General features: G+C 39.8%; 1 protein-coding gene across 2 annotated transcripts in view; it reads right to left on the bottom strand.

The window, feature by feature from the left end:
* The window catches only part of PTN (pleiotrophin), a 111,914-nt gene extending 89,563 nt beyond the window's left edge, over positions 1-22,351 (bottom strand). For both annotated transcript variants that reach the window (XM_063100884.1, XM_063100885.1), the window contains exon 1: positions 22,174-22,351. The gene's annotated coding sequence lies outside the window, so the exon portion shown is untranslated. The remainder of the gene's footprint in view (positions 1-22,173) is intronic.
* Positions 22,352-26,164: the final 3,813 nt, after the last annotated feature.

Below are 26,164 nucleotides of genomic sequence, written 5' to 3'. Positions count from 1 at the left end.
CTGATCAAATCAAGGCAAGACAAGGGGCTGAAAGCAAACATCTCTTTGTCATTTCCCCAAGACCACAGTCCCCTCCTTCAGCTTGTAGTTCTTTTTTGGCTGTTCGACCTCTCTGTAGTCACTGAAATGGAAAACCCAGGATTTCTTCCCTCTGGGGTTTATTTTTCTATTTTATCAGAATCTAAATCTGATAAAAATCTCAGACTGTCTCTCAGTGTCCCCAAAGGGTACTATTAAAACCCATACAGATGAGGAGAAGGACAAACTGCAAGACATGGGGACACAGGAGCTGGGTGCAAGACCTCTGTTCTTTTGCTGAAATGGGTCAGACATGCTGCCTCTTCTCTAGCTTCTCACAGCTTTGCTAGGACTCCTGGATGTTATGGTTTTTTACTTTTAGGTTAGCATTTAAGTAGCTTATAGTGTGACATCCAAGGGTCAGAGAGAATATGAAATAGTCTAGGTCAGTTTTTCAGTGCATACTCAATAATACCGCCCTCCTCTGTATACTCCACACACATACTCCATTAATTGAATCCACATGTCTGTGTTCCCACGACATTTGAAAAGGCAGAAAACAAATCCCTCCCTCTTTTTAGTTCCAGAATTTCCTTGCACAATCTATATATGCTCAATACTTGCCTGCTATTGGGAAGCCATAAATATAGGCATTCGTAATTAAGTGACAGCGATTAAGCATCCTCTTAATTTTATTATTATTTTATACCATGAGGAATACAATAATCTTATTTTTTCTTTTTCTACTCATCTTTGATCATAATTCCCCTACATCTCCATGCACTCCTTCCCCCAGTGCTCATACTCACTCCTTACCTGCCTGATGGAATAAAAGCCACACTTTGGGCTATAAAGCCTTTCTGTAAAGCAGAACATTTTGGTGTCAAATTAAAAATGAAGACTATATTTTTAACTATCCTATCTGCTGTATTGCCACTATAACTAGATCGTTTCACCCTTCTGGGAAATTTAGCACTGCTATTTTTCTCTTAGATTTTATTACCTTTCCTTGCATGAATAAATATGTAGTGAATTATATTTATTACAAAGATTAGGAACACCTTTGTTCCATGTCAAACTTAAAACTATTGTTGAGTGAGATAAAGAAAGGGAAAAAAATCCCTGGAATGTGTTTAGATAGGAGAAAAAGAGCTAAGGCAGGATTCAGAAGTATTAGAGAAAAAAATATGACTCTGGACACTGAAAAGAGAAAAGTAAATAAACTTTTATAACAGTGTAGGGTTTTTTCTCAAGCATTATAGGCTTTCTCTTGATTTTCTGACATTCACTTGTCAATTGAATTTCATTGCTAACAGCAGTTGCCTTACACAAACCAGCTGTCTGCCTTCTCCGGTCCTATGGCTCATTGTCAACCTACCCACAGGACACCTTGTTATTCCTTTTCACACATCTTGATGTGGCAGTTATTCATCTTGCAGAGCAAGCTGGGATTGGGAGAACCCTGTGTGTTATAACTTCTGGCTTTATTTTTCACAGGCTCAGAGTAAGCTTGGAGGTGAGCTGTATGCACTGTGGCTCCATAATGAGTATTCAACCATATACTTTGTGTCCACAGGTGTCCCATTCAGAGCCTCCAGACTAATGAACAGTTAAGGGAACCACCCAACAGCTGCTATGACTCCCTTGCTATTGCCAATCTTGTTTTCCTGCTCCAGGCCCTACTGAATTATATAATGCATGCATGGCTAAACAAGCAAAGGAGCTGTGTGTTCACCTTCTCCTCCTTTAAACTTTAAGGTTAATACTATTTAGCAAACTGGCTTAAGAGCAAGCTTTATACCCGCTCACAGCTCGGCTAAGAATCAAAGAGATGTTTCTTTTGTAATAACAAAATCCTTTAAACTAAATATGGTTTGGATTTCTCTTTGGCTTTAAATAAGTTTTTAACCAAATACTTTTACATAGATTTCTTTCACTCAGTTCACATTTCATGTTTTGTCACCTAAAAAAGGAACCCAATGTCTTTATTCATGCCCACGTGCTAACTGTAAAATTAATTAGTGGCAATATTTTTGCTATTATTAACAGAGTTTATCACTGATGCCAAGTTCTCAGATGACAGGTGCTAAAAAATATTTTACATATGGATTCATAATTTCTCTATAACAGTATTATTTTTGCTCGATGCTGAATAAAGCTCAAGTGGCTTTTCTTGTTTTTGGTTAACACCAGAACCAGAACATGGTTTCCTCTTCCTGTTCCAATGCTATTTAATATTCATTTCGCAGCTGGATTATGGCCTCAGCCTTTGGAATTCAAACATGTGGTTTCAGATTTAAATATTTGTAATCAGCAAAAATAACATATTGTTTAATATTTAAATTATGGGGGGAAAAGTTACACAGTATTGAATTAAAGTTCTATTTAGACATTAATTATTAGAGGTTTTGTTTTGTTTTGTTTTGTTTTTTACTTAAAGTAGATGGTACATGACTAGGATAAGTAAAATGATATGCTTATATCCATCAATGACTATTCAACTTTCATAAATACATTATACTGCAAGTTACAAAATAAGAGCTTGAACTAACCGTTGAAATTGTATGATGTACGATTTCACAGTTGTTTTATCTCAGGCCAGGAACAGAAACACGTTTGGTTGAAAGTCAGAGACCGTCCCTGACCCCTCCCTTCCTAGCCAGCCCACCTCCCCTCACGCATGCGCAGCCACTCCATCCCATTACCCTTTCGTGTTCTGCACGAACACTCACCACTAACTAGGTGTGTCTACTTACTTGCTTTCCATTTACTGAGACTGAAAACTCAACAAGAACAGGTCCCTTATATGTTTTTATCCCTGTGTTGAGGGCTTAGAAGAACAGTATGTGGGCTTTCCATAAATATTTGATGAGTAAATCCAGGGATGGATGTTTTCAACTAGTGACATCTACACCCTATTTTAAAAATGCAAAACATATAATCTCCCATAGTTATTTTTCAGGAGTGAAACATGAGCAGATTTATACAGGCAGCCCTTGCTTTGCACAGTAGTGTGTGATGATCGTGATCGTATAAGCTGAAACCATGAAAAGCAACCTTAATAATCAACAAGGAAAATTATGATTGCTCCATGACCTTTTAACACTTTTGTCCAATTTTACTATCATTTATAAATGTCTAGAGAAAATAAAATACAGTAAAACTATATTTATTTAGTACCCTGTTGTGTAAAACATTAGAAATATTGAGTTTTAAAATGTTTCTTTTTTTGGTAAAATTCTTATCAAGTAGTTTGAACAGCTTGCTTTCTTTTTCTCATAGTAAACATTATAATACAGAATGAGCGTCTTTTCTGTGTTTTGGCAAATTGTCATACACCTTTCTAGGTTTGGATTAACTTTCAACATTTTATTTTTCATTCTTGCAATGTTGGAAAATAGATCCGAGAACACCACTGAAGTGAGTTTTTGCCAGTATCAATTTCTTTGGGACAGCATCATCCTTTATGTCGTCTCCAGTTTCTTCATTTATGCCCATTAGTTTGCCTTCGTTAAGTGCCTTTGGCTGCACACGGGGAGTCTCTCAAACAGCACAGTGTCAGTGTCCTTACCTTCAGTCATTTCTTCTATAACTCCATTTATGCTTGAATGAGTTTCACTACCATTGTTAAATTGCTTCTCATTTCTTGACTATACTTTCACTTTGTGGCTCAACTTCTTCTTTGGATTACCCATTTTTGAAAAATGTCTTGTGTGATTATCACTGAGAAACAAAGAAGCAATAAAACTACCTGCTTTGCTGTCTGTGCCTCAAGTTGAATAACAGATTCACAGTGACCATTTACAGACAGACTGTGAGAGAAATGATGTGATTGGTCACTGACTATAAAGCACGTCTGTCATGAAGCAGTCTTCAAAAAGTTCATGAAAAGATAAGCATTATCTTTTAATTCTGTTTTCCCAGTAACTTTTTGAAGTATCCTTGTATGCAGTGATTTGTAGACTGCAGAAGCTAGCAATAAAATTGGTACTTTATGCAATTATTTTTAGTCAATGTACTAAAATTTGAACCATGTTGTTGAGAAACTGGTGTGAGTTAATTCAACTGTGGTAACTAAAAGGCATGCATATTAGAACCATGCAAAGTGAAGACTGCCAGTAACTGAAAACTTCATTTCCCTGCTACTTTTGTATGAACTCTGAATGCTTTTAAATATGGAAGAAATTACTTTAGAGACATGGAAAATTGTTTTCTGTTTTTTCCCTTGGAAGTAATGTACTGGAAAGCAAAGGGTGATTACATTTTTCTTAATGTCCTCCCCTGAGAAATAGACAGGAGTAGATTATTAGTCATAGCCGTGGCACAGGTTTAAGAAAACAAAATATAATTGTATAGTTATTTACTTGCATTTACCAGCAAGGATCAGGAATGCTTAAATCAGTCGTTCATAAACTTTATGTGTTAAAATCACCACAAGGGCTTATTAAAACCCCGATTGTTAGCCCTGCCCTCAGAGGTTGGGGTGCTATCTGAGAATCTGCATTCCTAATGAGTTCCTAGGTGAAGCTGATGCTACAGATCCAAGAAGCACATTCTGAGAACCACTGCCTTCACAGCAATCAGAAGAGTGTTCCGGGGGAGAGAGAAAAGAATCCGGAGATCAAAATTTGGCAAGAGCTAGACACTGAATCAAAGAGCTTAAAAGGATTTTAGAGATCTTTCAGTGCAAGCCCCTTGTTTTACAAGTGAGGAAATAGAAGCCTGAAAAATTCACGTAATTTAATTAAAATACAAAGTTGACAAGTCTTAGAGTATGGTCTAGAATCTAGAATCTATTCCAAGCAATTCTGGAAGATTGTTAGTATCAAGATAGGCCCTATCTTTCAATAAACATATGCTGACTATACAAGGGGTCTTCAAAAAGTTCATGGAAGTATTAATTTATATTTACGTTTTTCCACAAACTTTTTGAAATACCCTCATACAAACACACAAAATAGTTTCTCAACTTCATTGTGCATAAGGTAGTCCTGTGGCCCTGCTAAAAGTTAATATTCCTAAACCCTCACCTAAAAATTCTGATTTCGCAGGTGGAGCATGGAGCACTTTTAAACTGCAGCCCCATGAGACTGTAATGCCGGGAAAGAATAGTGTAAGCCAGAGTTTTAAGCCACAGATTCCATACACGGGAAAGAACAGAATGCCAGCTTTTCTGTGCAGTTTTTACAAAATACTTTTACAGGCTGTGAGAATTCCCCCAAAGATCCTATGGAGCAAATGAGGCAGCTGTCACTCTCCCCTCCTGGAGAAACCTTGGACAAGTCTCCATTCTCAGAGCCTCCTTCTTTTCCGCAGGTAATACTATTAAAACTGATCTCAGAGAATTGTTTTGAGGATAAAATGAGATAAGATACACAAACGCAATTTAAGAACAGTAAGATATTGCACAAATGCTAGTTGTTAATGTCATTATAGAAAAACTAAACACTTTTGTCTGTTTTTTTAATATCAAGTGGGTTATTTGCAGATAAAAGAATTTAAATTTAAATTTTAATTTAATTTAATTTTCCTGGCAGAAACTTCTTGATTGGTCAAAGGAACCAGAGGAGGCAGAACCTCAATGAAATCACAAAATTTACCTTCCCGGGCCCCAAATTCCCTGGACCAAAAATTACTGACTAAACCCTAATCTGGAACAATATTAAGTATAATGTATCCTGAGCTAAATGGCTTTCTTAGAAAACATCTTGTCTAATCTCTGTCCGCAGGACATTTCCTGTCTCTTTTGACTCGCAATTAAAGCAGGGATTGGAAACCAGACAATTTGGACTTCCTGAGCTTTCTTTTCTTTTACCAAAGCTGAAAAAATAATTTTGAAGGAAGACAAATGAAAATGATCCATTTATCCTCAACTCTGCCCTCATTATGAAGGAGGCCCCTGGAGTGGGAGAAAGAGAATACAGAAAAGGAAGGGAGCGTCTTCCCATCCCAGTGGGGCGTGTGGAACGGTAGGTGCTGGCTGTGGTCCACGAAGAAGCAACCAGAAAAATCCTCCCAAGACAGGAGCCCTTTCAACAAAGAACACAAGAGACTGTTTCTGCCCTTGCCGGCGGCCCAGCACTTTGTTTTTATCCACACATTTTAATCAATATTTATTGAGCCATGACAATCTGGCTTTCACTGTCACTCTGGGGTTGAGTTTCATGAGTAACTACCTTTCCATTAGCTGCAGCAGGAATGACTGTTTCCGTGACTGGCAGAAGATCATTCACTTGAGCATAGGAAAATGAGCAGTTGAGGAAAAAGCTTGCATCTCAGTGTGGGTGAATCAGTGTGCATCTAAAATGCTGTTATTCAAATTACAGAAGGCTTTCATGCCAACTGGCCTCTTTTGGGAAATGTGGCTTCAAATATTCCCTGTGCACGTGAAATGTCTAGACCTGATCATAGAGTTTTTCTGAGAGTCGATGCATTCAAGGAACCCTTAAAGCAAGGAGCAAAGTAATAGAAAATAATCCCCCTCCCCCCCAAAATTGTTTACATGGACTTAACACACTCTACTGAAAGTACATTGCAAGAGCTCCTGGGGAGAAGGCACAGTATTGAGCCCAGAAATTTAGAGTTTAGATGAGACACCTGAGAAGCCTGCACCCAGCTCATGCTCAGTTCTGAGGATAACCCTGTCTCTCCATGATTCCTTGAGGCCTGAAACCCTCACCTCTTCCTTCAGATGAGCTCTTCCCCTTTCTATCAGTGGCTCTAGAATTCTCCCAAGTTGATCAATTTCAACATCTCGTTTTTCACTCGCCCTTCCATGATAATGTCGAGACTCCAGATAGCTATTATTTTTCTCTCATAGTGTGTCCAGAAAGGATCCTTCCTAACTACCTGCTTACACCAAGGCATCAGCAATTCATTCATTCATTTGGGTACTCATTCATTCATTTCTTATTATGCAAAGCATTGGGCTAAAAGATCCATATTTAAGTAGAAAGAGATAGTCATTTAAAGTAACTATCATATGCAAGAATTAAGTAAAAATGTACACAGTTGCTTCTACCTAGAACTCACACGTTCTCCCTTATCTTCAACTTTTAAATGCAAGCCAGGAGACACTTCCTCCTGGAAGCCTCCTCTGAATTCACCCTCAGCTAACTTACCTGTCTCTCCTACCAGCTTTCAAAAGTGCATATCTAGATCATTGCACTGAGATTGCACTGATTAAGCTGTTCATGTGCCTGCCTGCTCTCCCCAACTAGATTGTGCTATTCGAGGATGGGAACTTGTCATATTCATCTCTGTATTCCTAGTATTTAACATATAGTCTGGAATGTTGTATTCATTGAACATTTTTTAATAAATAATGAATGAATGAATAAAATATTATAAAAGAAAAACCATAAAAAGTTGTAAAACAGAAAAAGCAGTAAAGTATTCTTTCAACTAGGGGAATAAAGACAATTTTCATGGAGGAGATGGTATTTAAGCAAAGCATTGAAGCATGAACAGGATTTCCAGAATTTGAAAACATCACAGACTTGGCGTGAGAGGTGATACACAAAGGATTAGTTTTTAATACCTAACTGATTCTTTCCACTTTTAATCTGTTACTTCTCTAAAAATAATCTTTCTTATACCGTACTTTTACCAAGTTTTCTTTTCCCCCATCATGGGGAACCTTTGGTGGTTCCTTACTATCTAACATGATAAAATTCCAGCAGGCTAGCTTGCACTGGAAGGGTCTTGCTATTATTCCCCAAGACTTGTTTCTACCCCAGACTTCCACTCTCTGGCCACTTACCCTCTGCCCTAGTCAAGCCCATCTGTCGTCTGTCCCCTGATGTCTTGCTTTGGAGCACTTCTTCGGCATTCCTCTGTCTTCACCTCACCTGGGACGCTTCCCCCTGCCTTTCTGCCATATACAGCACAACCCCGTCTTTGAAAATCCTATGCCCTTCCTGCAGCTTCCCTTTTCCACTCCACATGAGAACATCCTCCTCCTCTGGAAAACGTAATTGAACCACTCCTTTATCACTGAATCATATGCTACATTTTCTAACCGTAAATCTGTTTTGTCCCTCTTCTAAGGAGTCAACTAAGATGCCTGCAGGCTAGGATAACGACCAGTGTCTTGCTCTAACATGCACAATGTCTCAGACAAATATTCTGTTGATTAAACATCCTCGATAACTGAAGGATGGGCGAGAGGTTCTTTACTTTGGGCAGACACCTTGTTATTCAGCTGCCAGAGGATGGGGTTGGGGGGAGTACTTACAGCAGGTCCAAGATTTAATTCAGTGACAAGAAATAAAAATTCTATTATCACTTTGGTCAAGAAATCACTGACTATGTTATAAAATAAAAACTTCCTACTTCCCTGTTCATCAACAGAATTATAGTGATGATTATTTTTACCTCTTCTCTGCAGCCAGATTAATAACTTTTTTCTTTACCGTGTGACTAGCCCTTTAAGATAGGTGCAGTATTTTCACTGCTTTTGCCCTTGTTCTTGTAATCCCGGGGTCCCTGCATGCTTTCCAGCCTTCCAGGTTTTGCCCCTTGTCAGACCACATCAATACCAGTCTCAACCTCAATCGTGAAAGACATCCAGAGGGATAGAGGCTCAAGGCTGCATGTAAAGGAGTGACCTCCCCACACACAGCAGGCTGCAGGGCATGGAGAATCCATCCCCTAACCTTTCCCAGCCTCTGGTCGTCTGTGTCCCACTGTTGGATGTCCAGGCTTGACAGCGAATGCGTTCCAATGGGAAACTGTAGCAGGACTTTTTTCCCATCCTTTGGTTCCTATTGTATGTTCAGCTGCACTGGAGCTCGTTGCTAATCAAAGCCAGAGACTCTCATACACAAACAAACACAGCATTGTGGCCTCCCCCAGGGCCGGAACACAGCAATCCAGCAAACAATTTAGTCAGGTGATTGCAGGCTGGAGGAGCAGACAGAGCAGCTCCTGGACACCATCCGCCTGCAGTCCCTGCCATTTTCCTTCCTCAGCACAGGCATGTTGAGCCCCCACGCCAGGTAAACCGATGCTTGAGGAAGCAATGGGGAATGAAACAGCGTGTTTCTAGGCCAGTGACAGCGTTCTTTATCCAAGGGAGTGTATTCTACTGATCGTAATGAGGTAGAAATAAATGACATGGTGCAAGGGCATACCCCTGGACACTGGCTAAGGGAAAAAAGGGATTACTGAACCAAAGTATTTGCAAACACTCACTGGGCTCTTGTCACTGAATACTGGGATGGAGGTAGAAGAGTGTGATGTTTCAAAGCTTTGCGGTCAGAAAGATCTGGGCTACCATATCAATTCTACTTCTTATTAGCTTGTGATCTGGGACAAGTTACTTCTCAGGCTCCATTTTCTCATTTAGGAAGAAAAATAGTCTTTACCCCATAGGGTTGTTGCGAGCATTTAGCCCAACACTGAACGTAAAGTTCTAGTCCTGTGCTGCCCGCCACATAGAAAGCACTCAGTAAAAATTAGCTACTATTATTACTGTTGGTGAATTGTTCTCAGAAAGGTGATAAATAATATGAAAAAATAATATGAAAAAGAGGCAAGGTCTTTAGCTTAGAAGTAGAAGGGACAAAGTCTCTTCCTTGGCTCCAGCAGTCCATACGAACAATGCCTCGGAGGTGCTGATAGACTCTGAACTTTGACTTATGGCCACGGGTCCCCAGATCACAGCAAGGGAAGCCAGGAACACTGATGGCCAGTGTGAAGGTGGGATGCAAGATGTGGTCTCATACAATGGTAGGGGGCTGGGCTCTGGGTATCTGAGCATGGATAATGAAACTATCCTCCAGATACAGAATAAAACCTGGAGATGCCAAAGACAATGATTGCTCATATCACAACTTTTGGCTAGGGCAGCCAGTCAGTATTAAATCTTGCTAGGGTTGGTGGAGGGCCAGAGGTAAGAGAAGGGAGAATAGAAACTCGGTAAAAGGCTATTCCAATTCCATGCAACAACAGACCGGAATTGAGCACCTCTTATGCACCAGTTGCTATTCAGACAGTGGTCAAGTGAAAGAACTAGACGAATTAGCTAAGAACAATGTAGGAACAATTGAGATCAGTGACAAGATACACAGCCACTGAAACTCATAATTCATACAGTGACTTTCTTTAAATATGAAAGACCAGTCATCCAAGATGATTTAGCAATTGAAGTAGCTTCATATGGTAATCTCCAAATGGAATTAATGCCAGTTAAATGCTATTTTGAGGGATATGTTATAAGATCTGCAGCTTTGCTTTAGGAAACACCAGGTAATATTTCTCCATGTTCTTTCCAGTACGTACCTTAAATGCCCCTCAACAGCACGTGATGCTCCTCATTGGATATTCCCTCATCCTCATTTCAGTAAAAGTCATATTTATCAGATAAACCACAGTCCCATAATTTATCCTTTTCCACCCTGCGGGAGAATTTTGTCACTTGCTCCTTCCAACCTCCCTCTCTGGACTACACATTTCTGCCACATTTCTTTCCTCATCCAATTCAGAGCTTCCTGGCCTCTCTGTGAGTCTAAAGGACACCCCAATCTCACTGCAGCATTATGAGGCATAATGGATACAAATATTGAAACATTCCCAGGGGACAAAGTGTGATTTAGCTTAAATGTCACCAAGAATAGAGAGAAAAATCCCATGTCACATTAGATGAACAATGAAATCTATTCCCATTTGAGGAAAACAGCCTCTAATGCTTAGGCTGATCTTCCTCTCTGAAGAAGCATTAAAATCACCTTCAGAAGAGAAGCCATGCCTTCTCCTGCTCTGTGCTTCTTCCCAGTTGCTTTTGCTCAAGATATAATGGATGATGATGATGAAACTGGCTACAGATTGGTATGGATTTGGAAATCAGATAAGGAAGGGATCAGTTTGAGATGGGAAGAAGTTCAGAGAATGATGTATGTTCTTCAAAATAAAATTGGAATTTTCATAGAAATACCCAAGCCTGAACTTTCTTTGAATTGAAACAGGATGTGTCAGGTTGCAGATTGCACCTGGTAAATAGCAGCCAAGGCAGAAAATCAGCCCAGGAAGCCCAGGCACCTGAGCAGCTAAGACCTGAGCTGAAGGGACCCTGTTGTCCTCCAGCCCATGAAAAGAGCCTCTCAGTCTCCTCTCACTTCATGATCCCCCAGCAAGGGTGGGAAGGACATGGATGGAAACAATAAATTAGAGGGTGGACCGCTTTGTGGAAGACTTGGCTCCAGGAACCAGATTGTCCAAGTTGGGCCCCTGCACCCAACATTGTTAAGGTCCTATTTTGGGCAGGAACTCTTCTCTGGAACAGCTAATATTGCTTTGTCTTCAAACACTTCCTCTTAGAAGAACAGGAGGAGATAGAGTTGTTCCACAGAGCTGGATCGACTTCATGGGATCCTTACGGAAAAAGGCATCTGGAGCCCAAGAAATTTAGAAAGCAATAAAGGCAAATCCACCCCAAAGAAATCTCCTAAGAAACACCATCACAGCCAGATGGATCCAAAGGACCCAAAGGCATTTTCTCAGTAGTTCCACCATGGTGGAGGAAACTTCAATGCTACTTAATAGAATTTTCTGGGAGGTCTCAAGTTGTTCTCTGCAAGCATAGGGCTTTTATCTATCGGATTCTTGGATGCTTTCCCTAAAACTTCAGTTCAAGTTCACTTCTGTTTCCTTTGTCTCCTTGATTCTGTTGCCTTTGAAGTTAATGGCTCTCATTTAACCTCTTGCAAGAGAACATCACTGTATGAGATGTTTGAAACCCACAGTTAGCCTGCTTTTATGAAATGTGGATCTATTTAGAGAGAAATTGGTAGAAATCTACATTTACCCATTTATGCCTGCTGAATTGCTTTTGATCTACTTCCCCCAACCAAATTTGTCTGTGATCGCATTGAAATAAGTCTTCAGATTCTCAGATATCACACACCAGAAGGCAAACTGTGATTCCCTATCAGACTAAAACCACTACTTAAAAAGGCTACAGTTGGTGGGAATCCCAACCCTGGCATAAACAATAAAAGCGTTTGATTTTCACCCCTCATCTGTGATCAGGAATGTGGCTGTCAAACCCAAATTTGATCTGACTCACTTTAAACTAGAGCCAATTGTACACTAGTCATTCCAAATAATAACAGAGCAAATAAATAACTCCCTGAAGGGTGCCAAGCCCTGGAGTGACATGCATCAAAGAGGGTTGCTGGTCCTGTAGCGTCCCCTCCTGCAGAGCTTTTAGACCCACTCCCATGAGTCCCAGAACAGCTCAGAAGTTTCCCAGGCTCCTGGGACTAGTGAACCAGTTAGATCAGACCTGGGCAGGACCAGGCAGCTGCATCTTCCCTGGGGAGACTGTTACCCTTGGATATAGGAAAGAGTCTTCCAGTAAGAATGGAAGACAATGTTCACTCAGCTTGACTTCTAATTGTCACACACTAAGTCCTTCAGTATTATTTTTTCCTATCTAAATGGCACATCCTTTGTTGGGACAAACTTTTTTATGCTTGCATCTTGGGGTGTTTGTTTATTTGCATTTTTCTATTTCCGACCTCTTTATGAGAGTCCATAACATTAATTTACTTAGCATTTTTTATAAATCTAATTTCGCCATATCAAGCTAAGTAAATTGAATTTCCATCATAATTGGCCCATTTGGTAAAAATAAACACACATGATAATGTGTGTACAGCTATTAAAAATTTTGATAAATGTTGATAAAAAAGCAGGACATACAATTATGCATGTAGCTATTTTTAAAAGTTACTACATCAGAAAACCTGTAAAAGTATATCAGGGTGTTAATAGTGCTGCCTATTTTGAGGGTTATCGGTGAGATTTTTTTAGTAAAATTTGAATGTCTCGTACCATGAACTTGTATGTTTCTAGAACAGAAAAAAATAAAGTATTTCTTCAGGTATATTTGTGTTTTCCTAATAACAAACATAACGATGAAAAAAACTATTATTTTCACTTTGTTAAAATTGATCAATTTCACATTTGACATGCATTGAGCTATGTTTGAGATTCTGCATACTCCTAGAGACATTATTCAATAATAAGGTGTATATTATAAACAAAAAAAAAAACAGAATAGGAAGAAAGGTTTTGATTTATTGTTTCAAGATTTAAGTACATACATCTGTTAAAAAATAATCTAATAAACTATCTTCTTTCTTTTCTATAGCAACTTCAGGCTTTCTCATTTGATCCCCTTAGACCATATCTAAAGAAATGCATTGCACACAGAAGTCATTTTTTTTTTTGTAGTAAATATTACTTGAAGAACTAATTTGACCCTTGCAATCAGTTTCTCCAAAGCTGCAAGGTATTTTTTTAAATGAAGATCCAAATTCTGGCTTACCATGGACACCCCATCTGGCCAGCTGACAGATGCCCAGTGGTACACCTCTGATGTTCTACTGTTCACAGATGAAACCCCACTATATGTTACAACTTCAGGGGTGATTCTTTTATTGGGAGCAATGATCCAATGGCTAGGTCTAGAAAAAGCTGTATGGTCAGCAAATAAGGAATGCTGTTATGAAAACATTGTTCTAAATTTTTGTATGGTTTCCATTTGCTTTAGCTTGACTGAAGATTCTCTGTTACCAAGACAGCTACCAAGATAAATTCCTTGTTGATTAAATCTAGACTCTGAGTCCAAAAGCCCAGGCTCTTTCTCTGGGCAGCCCAGTGTCTTCGAGGAAGTGCCATGGGTGGGTGGTACCTGCTCTACTTCCCTTATAGCAGGGAAGGAAACAGTCAAATTGAGTAATAGATATTAAAACCCTAAAGAAGAGAATAATTCTAACACTAAGAAAACATAATACAGTATATTCTTTTCATGTTGAGAAAGAAGTTTCCTGAAGAGTTTTCACTAGCTTTTAAGGAAAATTAAGAAGGTAACATTTGGATCACTTACAACATCTCCAGGGAAAGACCCCAGCAGAAGCACAGCTAAAAAGGCCCAGTGCACACCTGGCCAGGGACCTTTAACTCTGAGGCCTTCAGTCAAGTCAATAGTATATCAGAAGGTGTCTGCAACTTTTTTTCATAAACAATCAAACATTGTAAATATTGTTTGGACATGAAGATATAAGCTTGAGCATCTTTTGTGTATAGCAATAAGTGTTACTGCCAATGACCCTCCTAGAATTTATTAAGCTATGACTATGACGACTACAGAGTTCTGATCCCTCCCCTGCTCTGTCCAGTTTTTTGAATTAAAGTACTGTGGCTTGCTACTCAAAGTGAAGTCCCCAGACCAGCAGAACTGCTGTCACCTGGGAGCTTGTTAGAAATGCAGATTCTGAGAGTCCCCAGAGACCTACTGAATCAGAATCTGCATTTTGGCAGGAGCCCCAGGTGACTGGTGTACACATTCAAGTTTGAGAGGCAGAGCTCCCCTGTAAACAAAGTGCTTCTGGCCAACTACAAAAACCCGAATTTAGTGGGAAGAACTGATTGAAAAATTTGGTACGTATCCTTTAAGACTCATGAGAAAGAACTATAACATAATATTTAGCAAGAGAAGTTGTGACTGTTTTCATTAAGCCTCACTTAGGATCTTCTCACATTTTTTTTTTCCTTCCTGTCACACATCTTTTTTCCTCCTTGCTTCACCAGGCCAAACTTACCTGCCAGCATCTTAGACCATTTCTAGGTATCCTGAGAAAACAACAAAGCCAACAGCAGAATTGGGGACTGAGAAAGATAGAACTTGCTCCACTGACTTTATAAATAGTAGCTTATGTTTAATAGAATGGTGTTAATGTTGCATGGTGACCATTTATCACCATTTACCACCAACCTGTGAGGCAGGCAAAGACGGTGACATCATCATCCTTTCCAAGTTACAGCTGAAAACCTAAGGTTCCAGGAGATTTGGTGACACACTCAGCATCCCATACAAACAACAGGCAGAATCGTAGTGAAATGCTGGTTCCAGAAGCTGAGCCTTAACTCCTTCCTTTGGACTGAAGCTTCTGTCAGCAGGGCTCAGAGAGGACATGGTTATGGGCATCACCAATGTCAGCAATATGGTGTCTGCACCTTGGACTGGGGAGTCCTCTACATGTAAAATGCTCTCTTAGGCCATATGGGAGACCTTACATGCCAATCCCTCAGGCCTTGCACATGATCATATGTTCTGTGTATTTTCAGAAAAAAAGGATTTTTAATGTGCATTTAGAGAGAAGAGAGACAATGAGCTGAGAGTGCGGTATGTTTGTTAGAGAACCCAGCTACGAATGAGAAACCAGAACAGTGTAGGAGGAGGAGGAGGCAGACTTGCATCTGGTGCAGCCTCACCATAACCATCATTTCATCATCTCTTCTCACATTCCCAGCATTCAGACTCTGTTCGGTACTTTACACATCTTCTCAATTAATACTCGCAGGTTTATCCTACAAGGTAAGCATTAGTGCCCCACGTTAGAGATAAGAAAATTGGAATAAGAAAGAGCACAATATTCGCTCATGGTCATACAGGTAGTAAGATGTGTAATGGTTTATATCTCAATTTCTTTGACCTTCAAGCTCAAATATTGGACCATTAGGGCAAATGTTTCTAATGGATCGTCTGCGTCTAGATATCCTATTGTATGTCTGGGTGCCTGCATTCCACCCCTTAAATCAGAATTTCTGAAGACAGGCCCCAGGCAGCTGGCATGTAGACCTGACTCTAGTCAATCTGATAAACATTGAAGATAGGGAACCACTGGTCTAGGTTATTTGGACTCTAACTGTACATATATTGGATTTCAGGTTTGATGTGAGAGGCAAAAGAGAGATAAAATCAATTTATTAGCTGAAGAAGGAAATGGCATTAAATCATGAAGGAGAAAAAAATATCCAAACTGGGAAATTTAAGACTTGTTTTAAAACCTATATGCCATTTGATGGAGCCACCTTAACTTCTCTAAGCCTGAGTTTCTGTATCAATTAAAAAAATAAAATAAAATCATACTCAACCTATCTGAGTAGAGTTGTTATGAATTGTGTTGCTTTTGAATAATACCACTTGTTAAAGAGGTATGGTTTTTCTGTCCTTTTCTGGAGGTAGCCGTGAGTCAGAAGCCATGAAAGGTTTAAGGTGAACAAGCTGGAGTACTATTATGAAGACACTCCGGAGAACTGGTGGGCCTATGTGATGTTCGGAATGAAGAAAGCAAAGGAAAGAGAGCTGGAGAGGCTTGTTCTGGAAGCCTGAGATTGAGAATGGAGAACTTGGGCTTAAACAGGAAATTGGCACCAGGTGATGTCTCATAAGGCAAGAGGATTAGGTATAGAAGACAGACGGTCAAGGTGATTGGATTATAGCAGGCAAAGAGGAAAAAATGGTGGCCAGGATCATCTATTTATTTTTTCACTCATTCGCCAGACATTTATTGACCATCTTCAATGGTCCCATGCTAAATAGTCTAGGGTTCTTGGGACGAATGAGATTCCTTGACTTCAAAGGGTGCATGGTGTGGGTGGGGTGGAGCTGCTGTTGATGGTGAGTCATTACGAGAGGTAAAAGATGCGCTCTTCCAGGGGCAACACCCCTAGGAAAGGAGCTGAAATCACTGCAAGGGGTGACAGAGAGGCATGGAAGAGGAGGGGAGATTAGATCTCCTCCTAGAGAGAGGATTTTCCTCGGAAAACCTTTGGTGCCTTCGTTTACAATTTCACCCAAATTCCACAGCCAGAGTAGAAGGATTTGCTTTCTTTTTCTCCATGCATATGTTTTCATTGATGGACAGTCATCGCATGTCCGGTATAAATGTTCCTGGAAAGGACATCTAGGGTGAGGTGCCACGCCTTTGAAATTATATTTATTATAAATAAACTCATACTGAATTCTTAAGACATGTCTTCCAATCATTTTTTCTACTCTATTATTTGGCAAATGTGAAATAAAATATGAAGGAATCGAGAGTTCAATTTCTCTTCCAGAATAAATGACATTAAAGCAACATAAAAAACAGTCATACTTTTGAAATAAATATTGGGTACCACTTAGTATTTCATGATCTCTTTCCTTTTCCTCATAAAAATGTGATTCCTTTATTGTTTGGAACTACTTAGGTCAAAAAATTGTGCATATCTTTCTCTAACTTGTGTTATAGTAATTTGTGTTTCCATCTTCTACTCACATATACATTCAGTAGAACATAAGGTGCTTGAAGGCATATTTATTTACCTGTGTATCCCCTATCACACTCCCTGACATGTGGTAGGGCAGTCAATATCTGTAAAAGTCTATTAGGGATAAAATAAAATAAAAAGAAGTCCTTTATTTCAGCCTCCTCACCCAAAAAGGACTGTGGCCAAAGGATTCTCTTCAGCATTCATTCAAAAAATTAAATTAAATTAAATTAAAATGTGAGTCTAGAGTTCTTAGGGAGAATGGAGAGATTTGAGAGTTTTTCCAGTAAAGGTGGGTTGAAGCTCAGAGAAGAATTGTTATAATACAGAGGCATTTGGAGGGAGGGGAGAGAGAACTGAAATATTTGGAAATGCATGTCCACACTTGGAAGATGAAAAGGGAAAAAAAGCAAAAAAATAAAAATAAAAAATAAAAAAAGGAAAGAGGAGAAGAGGCCAAAGAAGTTGGAAAAAAAAATTAAGATAATAATGTGTAACAGGGAGTATACAGTAAAAGATACTATTAAAAAGGTGAGTTAAACAGCCAACACAGCTGCATGGTAAATAAAAGGAAGAAATGCAAAAAGCCATGGGTTTGATGAAAGACCTGTGACTTTTAAAGCATTTTTTTCCAGAGATAGGTGGGGATACAATGGATTTTAATTGTTCAAGATCTCATTTATGTGAATTTCTAATAAAGAATTTCACAAGTTAGCACCACTTACCAAACACAAAGTGTTTGAGATTGTCAAAGTATGAGCCCCTCAAGAAAAGAAACTGTTGTATTTCTTAAATATGCTACATTGTCCAGCACAGTATTAGACATCCAACATATGTATAATAACTATCATTGACTTGACTGGCCATAGCAGCAAGAAAAACCGTATTGTTGAGGCAGGATGTGGGAGGGAGTGATGGAGTGAAGTAACCCTATCTGCACCCCTCTGCTGAAGTTGGGAAGCTGAGAAGAGAATGAAGTCAACATTTACTGCAGTGATAACAGCATAAGATGATCTTAGGCAGGGTCTGAATAAAAAAAAAAAAAGAAAGAAAGATCTAGTTGAGTTGGTAGGAAGCGCGATAGTGCTGAAAACAGATTTGAATAGACCAGGTCAGAAAAATGTCAAAATTCCAGCTAGCAAGGTCCAACCTTCCATGACTTCCAGGATAGGTGCCAACATTCCTGATACACGTATGTACAGAAGGGATATATGCCATCAAAAATATGAGGAAGGTGTTGGGCAAGGCATTATGGGACTTTTCAGATGGGAAATAACGGCAACTGGATTAATAAAAGGGAAAGAGAGAGAGAGGGAAATAGGTGCTTGTAAGTGTAAAATGTGGAAGAAATGGAATGAAAGGTTAGAAACGCAGCATGCTACATGTGTTTTAAAATGATGTTTTGGTTTTTGCTAAGAGCGATTCTTAGAATAAAAAGCCCAGTTGTCACTTACTACGACTCATTTCTTTCAAGATTAATATATCGTAATAGATTTTGTTGTTGTTATTGTTATACTAAAAATTCTGCTTTTAGAAAATTCTATGATTTTTTATTTGAAATGTCAGTACATCTAAATGTACTATGAAGAAATGGCTCAAAAAATAAAGCCCAGTAAAAGAAGTTACATTTTATTTCTCAAAATATCTCAAGTGCAAGCTATTTACTGTATTCCTTGCCTACCCTTAAGAAATAGGGATTTGTGGTGAATATGATCTATGTAGTCAAATCCACAATATTACCATAATTATAATGCCCTCTGATAATGTTTCATCATAGCTACCCTATTAAGCTTTGGAACTCTTAAATTCTTATTTACTAAATGCTAACATAGGAAGAAAAAAAGCCTTGTTATAGTTTACAATTTAGAAAGATTGTAATGACACCATGAAAACTATGCCACATATAAGACTGGCTTGAAGCAAATGGAAAAACGGCCCAGTGGGTGGAAACTTAATAAACATCAAGAATGGAGAACAACACTGCCCCAATTCCATTCAAGCCAATTGACTCTGGGTGGAATAAAGCAGGTCCAGCTCATAAATAGAAGGTTCATAACTGAATATTATTTTACCACCCCCCTTCCTTGGGCAATGACATGGTCTTGTGTCAGGAGGAGACAAAAGCCCTTCGACTATTCATTAGAAACAGCAGCCAGAGGAGAAAACATACTTCACTCTTATAGAGAAGCCCAATTCCATATCACCAGCAAGCGATGGAACAAAGGCAATCTGGATCTCGCCCAGCCTGGTGCTCCCGAGTCAGCCAGACCTTCAACTGGGGAGGTGCACTCAGGTGCAGAACACATCTGCTCTCCCACTACCCTGGGCCATCTTAGTTTGGACATTATTTTCAGTAGAAAAGTCAAGGACAACTCCCCTCATCACTACACCACCATACTGAAAAGCATAAGTGTTTAGAGAACTGGAATTTATATTCTAAATTCTAACTTCTGTCACTCAATCTACCATTAATTTATAGCACCATTTTGAACAAGCCAGCTAAACTCAGTTTCCTGGGGAAATTTTGAACAATAGTAAGAACACAACATCACAAATAGAAAAATGATCAGAATTCAAGTGAAATGTCATTTAAATGAGAAGCAAGAGTATTCTCAAAGAGAAAGAAAACATTTAAACTTAAACATTTGATTTCTAACACTGATTTTATTGATGAAAGTGATTAAACTATTTGAGGACCTTATTTCTCTCACTTTATTTTCAGTGGCCAGGTTTCATGAAAATTCAAACCAGGCCATTGGCTTTAATGAAATTTAAAAAAAAAAATTAAAATGCAGGTCTTGCTACATCTTGCTCTACGTGAAAATCAAAGAAGGCACATGGAAACTTTCGATCCATTAGCAAATTTATTATTTTAAGTCTCATGAAAAAAATTCTATGAAAAGAGAAAATTACATATCAAACAAAACATATACTATATATAGTTAAATATATTTTATTATTCTCATTCTCCATAATACCTCTCTTAAAAGTCAGATAATTTAAAAGTTCCATGTAAACAGTAGTTTCATTTCTCTCACAGCTCTAGCTATAACATCATGCATTTGTATCCACAGGCAAACAGCCGGGACACTGCACCTAATGTGGTTAAGTGTGGCTTCAGGTGGGTGTTCCTTACAGAGGGTTTTCACTAATGAGGAAAGAATGTCCTGCAGGGGGTCTGTGAGCCTCCGGAGAAAGATCACCTTCTAAAGATTTAAAGTACAGTTAGAAAACTTAAAGTTCAAAAGTTTCTTAAGGAACAAAAGAATGACATTAGGAGTTTTTAAACAAAATAATCTAAAAAATCTCATCCTCTAATTTAAATGAGAAAGTACAAATATTGCCAGTCTGAAATAACTCATGTTCCAAAGGGAAAAAAGATAATATCCATTCTAATTTTCTTTTAACTGGACTATAAACGTTTTTAATGATTTGGTCTTTAAAGTGCACAATTTACTTAAAAAGGAACATAATGAAAATGGAAAATGCAGGCTCTATCTTCTCTGTTGGGAGACTTCTCTTTTGTTTCACTCCCATTACCTTTTAATATTTCTACATATCAATTCATTCCCAGATGACTGATTAAGGGACTAAAATGAGTTCTGCTGTTTCATCAATTCCACATTTGCCTGTGATCATGAAATTGCTTCATTATGTGATTAGTTCAAAAGCTCTTTTTGGGAGTTCCTGAATCTCCTCCCAGGCCCCTTCGTCCAGCACGCGCACGCGCGCGCGCGCACGCGCACACGCACACACACACACACACACACACACACACACACACCCCACCCCTTTCTCAAGCTGCTGAAACAAAATGACTGATAACCCATTAAGACGAGAGAGAGATGCTACAATAGAACTTAAATTTTTTTTTTTTTTTTTTTTTTTTTTTTGTCCTTTTTCGTGACCGGCACTCAGCCAGTGAGTGCACCAGTCAGTCCTATATAGGATCCGAACCCGCGGCGGGGAGCGTTGCAGCGCTCCCAGCGCCGCACTCTACCAAGTGCGCCACTGACTCGGCCCGAACTTAAATATTCTCTCACATTGTCCATTCTCTCCTCTCATCGCCCCCCATTCCACTCCTATTTTCTCAAGGTATCTGCAAACTTACAAAGCAGCTGTTAATGGAGACAGGGGTGAGCTAACAATAGAGTGTATATAAACTCTGTGTGTGTTCTTGTGTTTGTGTGTGTGTTGTGTTGTGTTAGAGAGAAAGGTGTGCGTGTGTGTGTGTGTGTGCGTGTGTACTAAGAGGAAGTTTTATGTTCTGTGCACTAAGGGAGGAGTTGAATACATTCCTCTCAAAAAATATTTTGTTAACTTATTAGAAACATCAACTTGTAACAAATATACCCTGGGTTTAGGTGGATAAAATTAAATGTTCAAGTGCCTGTATATAGGCAGAAGATGAGCTTCAAGGTGTGCCTTTTAAACTTTGCCCTTAGAACCATTCCTGGGCTGTCAGGGAGGACCAGGAGTGCCAGCTGCTCTGGAGGAGATGCTCCCTGGCAGTAGGCACTGAGAGGAACAAGCCCCAACACCTTGTCTAGAAATGCCAGCTAAGAGTCATCAGCTGGCAAGGCCGGGGAAATCAGAGAGGCAGGGAAAGGATGGGCTTGATCGAGCCATCTTTACTTTTCTCTCTCTTCTCTGCCCAGCCTCAGACACACCTACTGAAGCTCCAGGTTTTGCAAATAGCAAAGATGCGCCCTGCAGCGCCCCCACCCCCCACCCCCACCCCACCCCCAGTCCCCGCATGTTCTCCAGCTGAGCTGGCCGCTGGAGCGCCGTCCAAATGCATGCTTAACATTACAAAAGCTTCTTTCCTGCCACTCACCCAAGTGCACCTTAGCTAGCCTAACTTGACTCCCCCAAAACATGCCTCGGTTGCCTCTGGAGCGAGTCCGTTTTGAAAGCAGTTCTAGCAGCCGAGACGCCAGGCGGCCTCTCTCCCACTCCCACCACCCATCATCTGCGGGCCATCAGTAAAGTGGCACGGGGTGAAGGCGAATTCAGAGGCCCGGGCGAGATCGCGCCTTCCCTTGCACTTACGCGGAGTTGCAAATGTCCTCTCCGGCGCTCGGGCTGCCGCTGTTGCAAGGGGCGAGGGTTGCTGCCGCCGCCGGAGTCCAGGTACCCGCTCGCGGCCGCTGGCCTGGGCTGCTGCTCTCCCTCCCTTCTGCGCGGATGGCTCACTGGTCTCTTTCTTTCTTCCCCCTCTCCACTTTGGATTTCCCTCTGCTCTGGGGCTCCCTGGGCGGGATTTTTGGACTGGAAGGCGGGGAACCTGATCCTGCTTTTAACTCGATTACGCCCTGACAGGGAGGGAACGGAAGGGAAATGCAGGATGGGAGGGCTGGGAGGACGGGCAGAGACGCAGGCTGGGCCGGGGCGGGCGCTCGTCGCTGCAGAGCTGATGGGGAAGCTTATTAAAAGCAGAACACTCCAGGGGCAGCCTCTCCCCGAGGGGCAAGAAAGCGGACTTGAACCAAGAGGCCGGGAGATGTGTCACGGTTTTGCTTTTAGCAGAGAGACCAAACACAGTATTTCTTTTCCAAACTCCACGCATGATCTGTTCTTTAGATGGGTGCAGTTTACCCCAGTAACCAAGTAACTACCCCAGTAACTACCCCAGTTTACCAAGTAGGATATCTTGAGTGGACAGCTGATGGCGTTTTAGGTTACAGTTTGGGCCCCACACCATTTTTTTTTTTTTTTTTAAATTAGATTTAGGATGAAATAGCAGTCTTCAAACCAGCGTCTTCTTCCTCCCCACCCCCAAACGCCCTCCCTACACACAGCCCCAGGTACTTCAGCTGTCAGTCACATCCCTCCCGCACATTGTCACACAATGTACAAAGTACTTTTTCTGGATTGTCACAAAGAGTGATAGATGTCTGAAAGTTCCCAATTAAGTTGCACTTTCCTTCTTGGGGCTCTTTCCTTTTTTTGGCTTCCTTGTTGCCTTTAGTGACATATTTAGTGACATGCGTTTGAAACCCAAGAGTTTAGGGGATTAATCAATGTAGCTCGAACTCTGAGAATTGTAAAACTCTGAGACAAGGCTTTGTGGCTTCCTAGCTTCCCCATTTCATTCAACTGAGGAAAGACACCAAGGTAATATATATAGGGTATATATGAGTCATATATATGCATCTGTATATGAGTCACATATAGATAAGTATTATTGATATAGATGAGATAAAAGTATTATGTAAAATGATTAAGAAGTATAAAACAAGTTTACCCAAACATTTTCAAAATGTAAATTTTGAAATATTCTGCCACTTATCAATTCTTTCCTGCTCCTTGGCTAGCTCTTTTTACTTACTTTTACTTTTCAGCTTATCATTTGATGGTGTCCACCCCAAACTGGTTGCAAAATGTACTTCCGTTTCTCATAGTTCTCAGGTTCCATCCCTTCAATTCGATTTGAAAAATATTTACTAAACACCTATATAAACTCTTAAATTTTACTTTTATGTAGAACGATTCCTAAATCCCCAAATAAGCAGCATTGTTTTCAGGCACATAGTTTTTAGGAACTCTCGGCCCTTACATTAACTGCTACTTGGATAAATGTCCCATGGAGAAGTCAGCTGGAGAAAAAGAGGTGGCTCTACAAATAGATCTTTTTCTCAATCAATCAATTAATCAATTTTTTCTAAAGGAGAGGCATCAGAAAGTCACTTACACACCTCCAGTCTATCTTCCTAACCAAACTCCCCATACACCTACCACATACCACCCTCAAAGGAAGTAAATAAGAAATCTGTCTTCTTTCTATGCACAGACTTCAGGTTAGCTGTTTTCCTCTTGTGATTCTATTTTCCCCACGAAGCAAGCAATGTTTGTTCTAATCTGATTTCACCTGTATAAATTGTGGAGGAAAGCACATTATCATTTTTTATTAGTGTTTTTCTCAGGCCTTCTACTGAAAGAGATGTCTCAGCATTTACTAACACTCCATAGGGGCAGAGCTTCCGGGCCATTAAAAAGGGGATTATCTATTTCCTTTTTCTTCCTAAACTTTATCTAATATCTACAAACATAATAAGCTTCTATCAGTTAGATGAACAATAGTGGCATGGTCGTGGCACTCCTACAGTGTTGATAAAATGCATTGTTTTGTAGCAACTGTTTTTAGAGATTTTGAGTTCTAGTATGATAAAGTAAGCATGAGATTCCTATGATTTCCACTCAATTACATGGTTATATCAAAAATATAACCTTTTATTCAAATAGGTACATATGAAAATTACATCAGTGGTTATCAATTGGAAGCAATTTTGCCCTCCAGGGGACATTTGGCAATGTCTGGAGATACTTTGGGTTGTCACAACTTGTGGGAAGGGGTTATTCTCGTATCTAGTGAGTAGAGGCTGCTAAATATCCTACCATGACCAGGACAGCCTTCACAACAACAACAAAAAAATGATTTGGCCCAAAATGTTAATAAGGTCAAGATTATTTACCATTGCATTTTAAAAACACAAAGGGAAATTAAAGGGTTTTTTTAAAAATAAATAGAAATCTATGAGATTGAAATTAGTCCTAATTTACTTCCACCCAGCATTTACACCAAAGCTTAAGTGGAGTGTATTTTTTAATGCACCCTGTAATGTTCAACTTCAGATCCAAACATCATTCTAGAGCATAGTCATGGGTCTGTTGATTCAAGATTCCAAGTCATTTCATTCATTTGACCAACATTTTTTCAGCACTTAAGTTTTTAAGTGAAGGGAGCCATGAAGAAAAACAGTTAACAATTTCCTAACCTCAAATAGCTTACATTTTTGTTTCCAATTAATTACATTTTTAAAAATATGTGATAAGTGTCATGGAAAAAAATTTAAAAGACAATGAAGGAAGATCAATTGTCAGCTTAGGGGAGGAAAGTCTCCCTTGAAATGCAAGCAAAGCCTTAAAAGAGTTGAGGCAGCTGGCCAAGGAAATATTTGGAAAAACAGCCTACAGGCAAAAGAATCAGCAAGTGCAAAAGCTCTGAGATCTGACCTGGAATGGCAAGGAGGTTACTGTGGTGGGGACTCAGCGAGGGGAGGTCAGCAGTGAGGCGAATAATGAGCCAGATTGTGTACAGCCTTTGTCCCCTGGAAGGAACCTGACTCTGGTTTAACAAGGTCTCTCTTCTGTGTTGGATAGACCAGAAGAGGACCAGGTAGAAGCCAAGATCCCAGTGGAAGCTTCTGCAATTATCCACTGCCCAAAGCTCTTCCCCTTGTTCCTGTTTCTCAGGAAGGATAACTAACTTCAAACTGGCCCTTTAACACTTTCTCTGCCACCAAAAGCCCGTGTCTGCTGTTACTTTAGCATTATTCTTGCTGCCCCTGCTCAGCCTCTCCAGGTGTAATTAATGCACTCCCTGCATGAGTGATACCAGGCAGCAATATAACTAATGCAAGGTGATTTAAAATCATAGAAATTATAACATGTCCTAAGGGTGTTATGAAAATAAGGTTGCTGACTTTTCAGGGATAAATACAAAGAGAATTGTGATCAGTATGAAGTTTAAAAATGTGAAGGAACCTGATGAAAAATTCCAAGGTCAGAATGCTCCTTGGATTGTCTGCTTGGCAGGATGTTTAGATTCTTGATTACCCCCTCCAAATTCTTCAATATCTCTAGAATGCAAAAGGACAATTCATCAAGCTATTTCAGTTTGATAGAAGCCCCATCAATACATTTCTCTTCCTATCTCTGAAATATTTCAAAGGTAATAGAAAAAAAAAAACGTTTTCTTTATATGTTTTATTGCAGTGGCTAGATTATAAAACTTGCTTCTATATTAGATATGCTTCATGATAATTATGCTATTTTTTTGATTGAAAAAACAGAAAATGCAAATACAAATGGCTAGCCGATGGGGCGGATCCTCAGATGGCGGTGGCTGCGGCGGTTGGCGCTGAGTAGCTGAGGTGGAAAAGGCGGCCACTGGGCCTTAGGCAGCTGGGAAACTTGTGGACCTTCCTCTTGCCGTCTCTTAAGGGAGGACCGCTGCTGGTGGCTGGTCATAGGGGCTGAC

The sequence above is a fragment of the Cynocephalus volans genome, chromosome 6 (assembly GCF_027409185.1).
Source record: "Cynocephalus volans isolate mCynVol1 chromosome 6, mCynVol1.pri, whole genome shotgun sequence".
Classification (NCBI taxonomy): Eukaryota; Metazoa; Chordata; class Mammalia; order Dermoptera; family Cynocephalidae; genus Cynocephalus; species Cynocephalus volans.
The sequence above is the reverse complement of the archived record's forward strand: the minus strand, read 5'-3'. Positions and strand labels throughout refer to the sequence as shown.